The 9297-nt window shown below is 58.4% G+C and overlaps 1 long non-coding RNA gene across 1 annotated transcript; it reads right to left on the bottom strand.

The window, feature by feature from the left end:
- Nucleotides 1-651: 651 nt before the first annotated feature.
- LOC125101708 (uncharacterized) lies at nucleotides 652-5807 on the bottom strand. Its single transcript, XR_007127897.1, has 3 exons — nucleotides 4014-5807; nucleotides 3123-3398; nucleotides 652-1240 (listed from the first exon to the last, which is right to left on the bottom strand). It is a non-coding gene; the product is annotated as an uncharacterized LOC125101708 (long non-coding RNA).
- Nucleotides 5808-9297: the final 3490 nt, after the last annotated feature.

Genomic DNA, 9297 nt, shown 5'->3' with positions numbered 1-9297 from the left:
AGACATGTGCAGCCCAGGGGCCCCCCACTGGCAGTACAGACTTGGCGGTGATCATAGGTGACCATAGATTGTAAGTGTCACTCATAATTACAGCTTTCGGGAGTAAACGCTGTTGAACTATCCAAACTGTGTACAGGGACAGAGTGGTCAGCTGGCGTGTGGCTCGGCTGGCCTTGTCTTTCTGGAGGTGTGGCTGCCACCACCCTCCTGCCTCCCCATGGTGCCCGGCACCCACTGCTCCTCACAGCGGTCTTAGAAGAACCGTGACACCCACTCTGTTGGTGACAGAGAGAGACAGAGAACAAGAGAGAGACAGAGACAGAGAGAACAAAGAAAACCACAGCCACCAGAGTTACCGTCATGTTTGTTCACAGATAAACACCATTGTATCCACGCATCTCTTGATCCGAGCCTGGGCAGTGGGGTCCCACTGACCGTCTGGAACATTGCTCATCCCCAGTCCCCCAAGCATGAGAACACATGCCTCCCTCTGAGCCAGGACCTCATCAGGAGCCCTCCCAGCACCATGCAACTTCCCTGCCGGGGAAAGCCCGTCCTTGGGGCTCAGCAGGTGACACCCCCGCTGGGGTTGCTCATGGAGGCCCCCACCACCCCCACAGCAGCCTTCCCGCCCACTGTCCTCCCCAACTGTTCTGAACAATGCAAACCATCCTTCCAGACCCCAGGGTCGGTCTCCCTGGGACACCCTCTAAGTGAATTTAGGATACTTGTCCTGTCCAAGTGGGGCCCGCGTCCGGCGCCCAGTGTGACTACTCTTGTGTTAGATGAGGAGATACCATTTCTAGGTCTATCCTGTCACTCAGGCTACTTCCTGGGGAGGTCAGCCCACTTTGACACACGAGCATGTTGGAAAGACCTTTCCCGTCCCAGGCCTTCAGGTGTGTGTTTGCAGCTGGCCTTCCTGACCTCCCTGAGGTCACCTGGAGACCTGGAGTCAGGGTCTTGCCCCGTGAGGAAGGAAGGGCCAGGCATGGAGTCTCAGGCTGGTGTTTCTTCCTCCACAAGTGGGAATGGCATGACCTGAGAGGATGGTGTTTTTGAGAAAGGAGTTGCTCCCCGTGTCGCTTCGGACGGAGCAGACACAGGAACCGGGCTCCAGGTTCGCACACACGGGGCCTCATCACTCTCCGGGCTTCCTGCTGGCCCCCAGCCTCAGGCCTGGACCCCAGGTGCGTGCGGCCTCCACGTTGGGCACAAGCCACAGCTGCCTTTGTTGACTCTAAACAAAAGGAGAAATATTAAGGGGAAGGAGAAAAACACCGACCAAAATGGATGTGTTTGCTTTTTCCATTTCAATCATATTGGGTTGAGAAAGAGCAATTATGGAAAACAGCAGGGAAAAGAGCTTTTCTTGTTACTGTTCCCACGATTCGCCGAAACGTGTCCGCCCCACACAGGAACTGGCGTGCCCCATGGAGGCACAGAAGCTGCTGGAATCCGGGTGGTCTGGGCCCTGGCCTAGTGGCCCCCAGCATTCTGGGGCTGGCTGCATGTGTGGCTGGGACCAGGACAATTTGGGGTTTGTGTAGTGTGGTTTAATTCACAAAAGAAAATTCCTTTAATCAGGCAACAGGAATGCTGTCCTGTGCTGTGTGTGCACCAAGGACCCGCTCTGATGAGTCTGGCTACGACTGCGGGGGGCTGGGGACCCCTCCCCGGGCCCCCACTGCAGACACAGACCTGCCGCGGCCGCTGGCCCTCCACGCCTTTGCGGCGGGCACGCCACCTGGGCTGGGCACGGGCTCCTCACGGGAACCACACCTGTGCCGGGTGGCCATTTCCACATAGCCCGATGCGCCACACGGACCAGTCCCGCCAACAGGGTGCCCGGTGGGGCCTTCCCCCTCCTACGGCCTGGGGATGCGAGTGGGCTGTGCTTTGGTCCCTTACCGGCCGGGGGGGGACACAGTGAGGCGGGAGACTCTCGCTCGGGTTCTTTCTCCCGTCTGTGCTGGGCTCAGCCACGTGGACGTAGCTTTGGCCGCTAGGGTCTCTCCTGGGGAAACAAACTCTGTCCCCTAGCGCTGAATGGCACTGGGAAAGCAAGTGTTTCTTATAGGACACCGGTGGCTGAAGGGACCAGACCCTCATCCCCCTTCTCACCACTGCTTCCCAGATGGGTTTAGGAAAAGACACTGGGAATGTTTACTGCCTTGGTTATGAAGCAGAACTGGGCATAGAGGAAATCCCCAATTTCGGACCCATTTTTTGCTCCATCTGTCTTGGTGATTGAATTAACTTTCTTCCTGGGCCGCCGGGATGCAGGGAGGCAGACGGGAGGCAGGGAGGCGGACGGCACGCAGGGCGCGTGCAGCCCTCTGGGTTCCGTCCAGGGGACCCTGCTGTCCACACTCCCGACAGGCTCACCAGTGCGAGCACCTCGGGTCAGAGCAGGCGTCCAGTGCGGGAGGTGCAGTCATGTTCCGGCTCCTGCTCCCTGTGGCCCCGAAGTTTGTGGGGAGTGCGGGCCGACATGAGTGTGTGACCCGGGGCCATTTCTGGCTCCACTTCCTTCTCCGACTGAGGATTTGCTGGCGGGATGGAAGCTGGGCCAGGAAGTGAACTGTTTTTAGCCTGTACGTCTGTCCTGGACCTTTAACGCCCATCACATACCAAGGGGTCTGTGACAACAGTTCTCAAAGGTGTGCAGGGTGGCATAGCAGGCTGAGGGCATCCCTGAGGGACACGCAGTCTCCCCCTGTGTCATGGGGCCAGGCGCTAGCATGGGTCCATACTGGGACCCTCCGACCTCCGACCTCTGAGCGTCCTCAGCTGAGCCCGGCTGAGGTCGGAAGGACCGAGCTAGAGCCCTCACAGGGACACTTCTGTAGCCCACCGGGTCCTGTGAAGTCCTTACTGCTCAGCTTCAACCCGAAAGGAGGTGCCCAAAGTCCTGTCACGACCCAGCAGCCCTTGGTTCTTCAAGGCTTGTAGCCTCCCCGTCTCTGCCCCGCGCAGGCAGGAGAGTGCCTGCCCTGTGCGCTCCAAACCCGACTTCACGGGTTCCTGAAAGACTCACATTCCTGAAGAAATGTCAAATGTTGTCATTTCAAGTTGGTGCTAATCTATAGCAAATCCTTTTACTAGTTATAAAGACGCACCTGTTTTCTGCAGTGGTGATTCGCAGTTAAAAAGAAACGAGCACAATCACGCGGTGTTTGCCTTCTTGGACGTCTCCCGCTCAGCATCCACCCTCCAACACCTTCCAGGTTGTGCCAGATGGCAGGACTCCACCCTTTGCGCTGGCTGAGTGACACTCCCTTGCACGGAAGGACCACATCTTCTTCGCCCGTCCGTCAGTCTGTGGACCGCTGTGCCGCTTCCACAGCGGGGCCGCCGTAGACAATCCCGCCGTACGTGCTGGGGTGTGGGTGCCCCTGTGAATTAGTAATTTTGTTTTCCTTGTGCAGCATGAGTGGAGGGGTGTCAGAGACCCAGGCTTCTAGTCCTGGAGTGATCGAGTCACCGCGTGGGGAAGAGAGACGGGGGTACGGTAGCAGCGTAGGGAGGGGTCAGGGGTGGCCACACTTGGGGTGAGCAGGGCATGGACCGTGAATTTGGGCTGTGTGCCTGAAGCTAACGTAACCACACTCAAGTAAAGAAAGCGTTAGAATACATATACTAACAGACTCCAAGTAAGCTGACGTCCTCTCAGGGGTTCTAGAGAAATTTCTCCAGGAAGGGTCCGTACGTGTTCTGAGTAAAAGTGCCGTTTGTTGGTTCCCACAGACCCCATCGCCCTGGTCACCACTGGGCACTCAGTTGTGGAACTGTGGGGCCGGGGTAAGGGTCCCCCAGAGCCTGTAGCCCACGCTCGCTTCCCTGTACAGGTGACGGCCTAGGAACTTCCCGTGGGTGCTGGGTGGAACCCCGAGAGCTGGATGACTTCACATGACAGAAATGTTCTCCGACGGCTCTGCAGGCTCAAAGCCCCAGATCCAGGTGTGGGGGCCACATCCTCCCGGAGGCTCCAGGCGAAGACGCTTGCCTACCTCTTCCCATGTCTGGCGTCCTGCAGCGACGGTGTCCCTAGGCTGGCGGCCCCATCCCCCAGGTGCGTCACCATCTTCTTGCTGCCGCAGTTAGAGCCCTGCCTCTGGGCCCGCATCCCTCGGCCTCGGGCTCGTGCTGTCCGCTCACGGAGGGCTGGGGTGGAAGGTCTCCTTCTCCAGCCTGACGAGGAAACCTCTGTCTGACGTTCAGGTCTCTGCAGTGTCTGGATTCTCTGTGTGAGCCACAAGAAGACCCTGCAGGGGTGGCCACTGGGGGGACACGGCCTGCCGGGCAGGGAGCGGCTGGTGGGGGCCTGGGTTGCGGCCACTTCTGCAGGGCCCTCTGAGGGCACCCGGGTGGCATACCAGCAGCGGACCCTGTTCCCGGCGTGCGAGCCTGCGCCCCTCGGCAGGGTCGGAGACCAGAGAGCAGCTCCCTGCTCCCACCTGGAGACAGGCCAGCAAGGACACCACTACCGACCACGGGCAGGGGGACAGGGATGAGAGGGAAAACAGACCCAGATGTGTCCGTCTCTTCAGAAAACATCTGAGCTGCGAGGGAGGCGGGGCGGGACCAGCACAGGGACGAACTCACAGCTGCTTGCCAGTGGCACCCGCTGTCATGGTCTCAGGGGTCCCTCCCTCCTGAAGTTAACCTGTGCACGGTTCCCTCTCCGACAGGGAACCACGAGTGGTGAGCATGGAGGCTGGTCCATACCGAGACAGCTGGCCTGTCATCAGGTGTTTATTCATATATTCGTCCGGTGACAAAGCACGTGTCTCCGCCTCCTGGAAGCCCAGACCCTGGGGGCTGGGGGGGGGCAGGGGTAAAGAATCCTGAAAGCTGGCCCCCAGCCCCAAACAGACAGACTTTTGTCTGTGAAAACGACCAGCTCACTGATCAGTGGGATGGCTCCCTTCCGTCCTCCTTCTCAGAAAAGAAAATCTGATTACGCGATTTCATTGGCTGTCGGCAGCCAGCCCTGACCTTTTGCTGGGGCCGGACAACCTCCCGCACCCTCCAGGAAGGGGCTGGCGGAGGCTCAGGCCGCTGGCTCAGTTTCTGCTCCTCCCTGCCCAGCTCTCCCCAGGCCAGAGCAACGTGACAGAAAGCAAGTGTCTGAGCAGCCTGTCCGGCCGCGTCCCCAGAATCCTCTAAATAGAAGCTACCACCGAGTACCGAGAGCGTGTCGCGCGTGCGAGCGCCCGTCCGCGTCCGCTAGGTTCTGCGGAGTCTCCTGGACCTCACGGGCCTCGTCACCGACCAGAACCAGAGTCGGTCGGAAAAAGCAGCCCACGACTGCGGACAGGGAGCATCCCTGTGGTAATTCCAGAAAGACGCTCCCATCCCTCCCTCTCACTCTTGTTTCTCACCCACGGCCCGAGGGAGCTCCTCACGGCCTCTGCGCCTGCTGTGTGGCCACTCTGGGAACCAGCTCAGGCCAGCCACGGGCAAGGCTCCTTTCCCACCTGCCGCAAGCCCCGAGGGCAGGCTGTGCACCTGAAGGTGCCTGAAGGAACGCAAGAGATATTTGAAAACAATGGGCTCTTTTCTTCTCTGAAGCTTCTCTACGACTTTTCATTCTTGGAGAGCAACCCCGCCTCCCCCAGCACACGTGGGACCTTAAGGTGACCACAGTTCTGTGAAGCAGACATTTGGGAATGTGTTCCTGATGAAGACACTGGGTTAAGGGCTTATCATCACCATCAGTGTGAATCGGGCCAGACCAAAATGTGTTCTGGACTTTCTCTCCCAGGAGGGTCTTCTGAGATGGGGACCAAGGCAGTGACCGTGGCCTTGCCGCATCCAGGGTTGGGGACCATAACCAGGCTCGGTCAACCGTGTGGGTTAAAACAACGGAAATTTGTTCTCCCGCAGATGTGGAGGCCCAAAGTCCGCGACCGAGTGTCGGCAACTCTGTAGATTCCCTCCCTGCCTTTGGAGCCTGAAGGCCATCCCTGGCATTCCTGGGCTTGGGGACGCTTGAAGCCATGTCCACCACCTTCGCACTGGACTTTGACCACGTGTGTCCCTGTGCCCAGACTTCCCCCTTATCAGCCCAACAGTCTTGCTGGACCGGGGCCACCCTCACAATCTCACCTTGACTTGAGCACATCTGCAAAGACCCTATTTCCACATAGGGTCCCATTGCCAGGTTCCGGGGCCAGGCCTGCCACGTGCCTTCTTGGAAGACACCGTCCCACCACAGCACTGCTCTCACACTCTTGCCTTCGGGGGCGATTTCAGGCAAGCAGACCCGTGTCCTTCCCGCAGGGTCTGTCGCTGCGCTCTCAGAGTCCTAAAATCAAAACAAAGCAAAGAAAAGCACCCAGAAGAACGTCCATATTTCTCTGTAGCTTTTTACCTTAATAAACTAAAGGCGCTAAAACGCCAATTTTAGCAGCATTTCCTGTGAGCTGACGTCGTGAATCCAAACTTCTACACAGCTAATATTTGAGAACTTTGACCCCATAAAACTCCAGGATTCAAGAGAATGTCCATCAAGCAGGTAAAGGTATGTGAGACTTCAGCACGGCGTTCCCTGTAGCTTTATGAGATAATAAATTATTCACAAGTTGGACAAGAGGGAAGGGCCCCTTGGGGCAGCCCCCGTGTCAGGTCGCCTGAAGAAACCAGAGTCTGAGCGTAAAGATACAGAATGCTCTCCATTATGTAAATACACGTATAAAAAGCCTGAAAGAAAATACATCCAAATGTTAACAGTAGTTCGCTCTGGGTGGCAGACATAGAAATTATTTAGATTTCTTCTGTACACTTTGTTGTATTTTCTTAATTCTCTATGGTAAATAGGAATTATATTTATATAGAACAAAAAGGCAGGAAGCATTATTTCAAAATAAATACAGGTTATTTTCTGACAGCCACAAAAAGAGGGGAGGCAATCAGTACAATCTGGGCTTCTGATGGTTCCTCCTAACGAGCACATCGCAGGAGTGCCCGAGGATGGAAAGGTTCCAAGACAACGCAGAGCAAGGCAAGCTGAGAAAAATCAGTGAAAAAAAAAAAAAAATAGGGAATCTGGGGCCATCTTGAAACACTTACCTTTTATGTTTTAAATGTTCCTCGAGCAAAATGGGCCTGTGGGGGTGTGAGTGACAGGGACGCCTTGTTGGCAGCCGTGATAACGCCCGTCCGCTGACCCGTGCCCTGGCTGCGTGGATTTCAGAAATGAACACTTTGGTGCCACGTTGCCGTGGGCCTTACCTGCCTCTGGAGGCCACGGGCCGCCTGTGCGCTTCCCCGGGCGGGCGCAGAAGGCAGAGCGGCCCGGGGCGCCGTCCCCACGCTCCTCCGGCACACGGCCGCTCTCCTGAGGTCATGGCATGCCGGGCGCATTCCCTCAAGGCCACACGCCCCCCTGAAGTGAAGTCCTCAGCCCACGGCCTTTCCTCTTGCTGGCACCAGGGACACCAGACGTCCCCAGTCTCCCCCCACCCCACAGACACCCCCTTCCTCTGATCTCAAGGGCAGCACCTTCCTCGCCGGAGGACGCGGACTGCGGACGAGGAGACCTAAGGGTCCCTTTGAGACCTGTCCCCCCAGTGCCCTGTCATCTGCAGTGACTGCTCCCGGCTTCCACCAGGGCCTCTTCAAGTCAGCGTAGACACACCCCAAGTCCTTCTTTCGGGGCAAACGAGGGCTCTCACCTTAAAAATAACGGCGGGCCCTGCTCCCACCCTCCTCCCCACAACAGTGGGACTTCGGGGAGGATGGCGGCCTCTACTTCCTTCAGCCTCTTTGTCCCCATCCTCCCAGGGGCACTGAGGCAAGGGCCCCCAGCCAGCCCCCTCGCCCTCCTGCCTCAGGCAGGGGTCCTCCCTGGGTCCCGTCCAGGTGGGTGGCACACATGCCCCAGGGCCTGGCTCTCACCCCATCTTCCCAGGGCCTTTCCCAGCGTGGATCCAAGCAGCTCCAGCACGTCCACTGGCCCACGGCCCTCCCAATGGTGTCCCCAGCCCTGACTCTGCCCCAACTCCCAGCCTGTCTGCGACGGCTGCCCGGCTCTCTCGCCCAGACAGTGTGTCTCCTCCTCCAGGTCCGCCTCTCCTGGCCTCTGGGTCAGCTTGCAGGCCCTGCTGTGGTGTTGGCCGCATGGGTCTGGAGCACCACCCAACCCCCGCCTCCCAAGCTGCACAGAGAGGGTCACAGAGCAGCTTCCCCCGCTCTCTGAGTCCTGAGGCTGAATCAGGACAACAGTGTCTCCTGGAGCTGTGCTGAGTGTACACGGAGTCCTTGTGCAGAAAGCTCTGGGCACCGAGCCTGGCATACAGTAAGTGCCACATAAGTGTTCACTCTTGAGCACCACGGCCAATATCTCCACCCACTTCCTAAATCCAAGGACTGACCGTTCTCCTCGAGAATCCCCCCACCCCGCTGCGCACAGCAAGCTCACCGGCAGACCCTTGGACACTTTTCCAGCCGTGAGCCGGGAACGGCTGCCATGTGCACCGCGGCAGCTCCCGCGGCCTCTGAACCGCCCTGGACTCCTTCCCCGTGAGGGTGTGTCCCCCAGACAGTCCGCAGTGGCTGTGTTAGACACACCCTGTGATTGTCAAGCTCAAGAGGCAGGAACTTGAATTCTGTGGGACCACGGCCCTCTTGGCGCGCCCCTGGCAGGCCCTTTCCCTCCCATCCCCTGGTCCCCAGCGCCCCGCATCCCCCGCACACGCAGCTGCTGTCCCCTGTGTGGCCTCAGCACCTGCTCTAGCCTCTGCCGGCACGACTTCCTAATTCCATACAGATCACGTCTTCCTGGAATTCAAGCATCAGCCCAAAAGTCACCTCCTCCTAGAGGTCCTTCCTGACCACCCAGAAATATCCACTCCCCACCCCACCCATTACCCTCTGTCCCACTGTCCTCTGACCTCTGACTAACTCTCCCGCTGACACTCTGACCTGGATCCACGCGTGTGTCTGTGGGGTTTTTGTCTCTGTCCTCTGTAACGTCAGTTCCTTGAGGTCCGAGCGGCCTGGGGGTGTGCTGCTGTGTCTCCAGCTCCCAGAGGAGAGCTTGGCCTGTGTGGGGGGAGATGCTTGCTTGGAGAGCCACAAGGGAGGAGGTGACCCACAGGAAGACCAAAAATGAGGGGCTGGGGCTCTTCATGCGGGGGCTGAACATTGAATGGTTTGGGGCTCTTGAGGGACGTCCGGCAACACTTGTGAAGGTCCACGGCGGTGACACAGCCATCCACACCGCAGAGCTGCTCCTTACTGCACCTGGTGAGACCTGGGGCCGGTGGGGGTGAGGGGACGAGTGTGTCG

This window comes from Lutra lutra, chromosome 6 (genome assembly GCF_902655055.1).
Source record: "Lutra lutra chromosome 6, mLutLut1.2, whole genome shotgun sequence".
NCBI classification, from domain to species: domain Eukaryota; kingdom Metazoa; phylum Chordata; class Mammalia; order Carnivora; family Mustelidae; genus Lutra; species Lutra lutra.
Note: the sequence above shows the minus strand (reverse complement) of the source record. Positions and strands in the feature narration are given on the sequence as shown.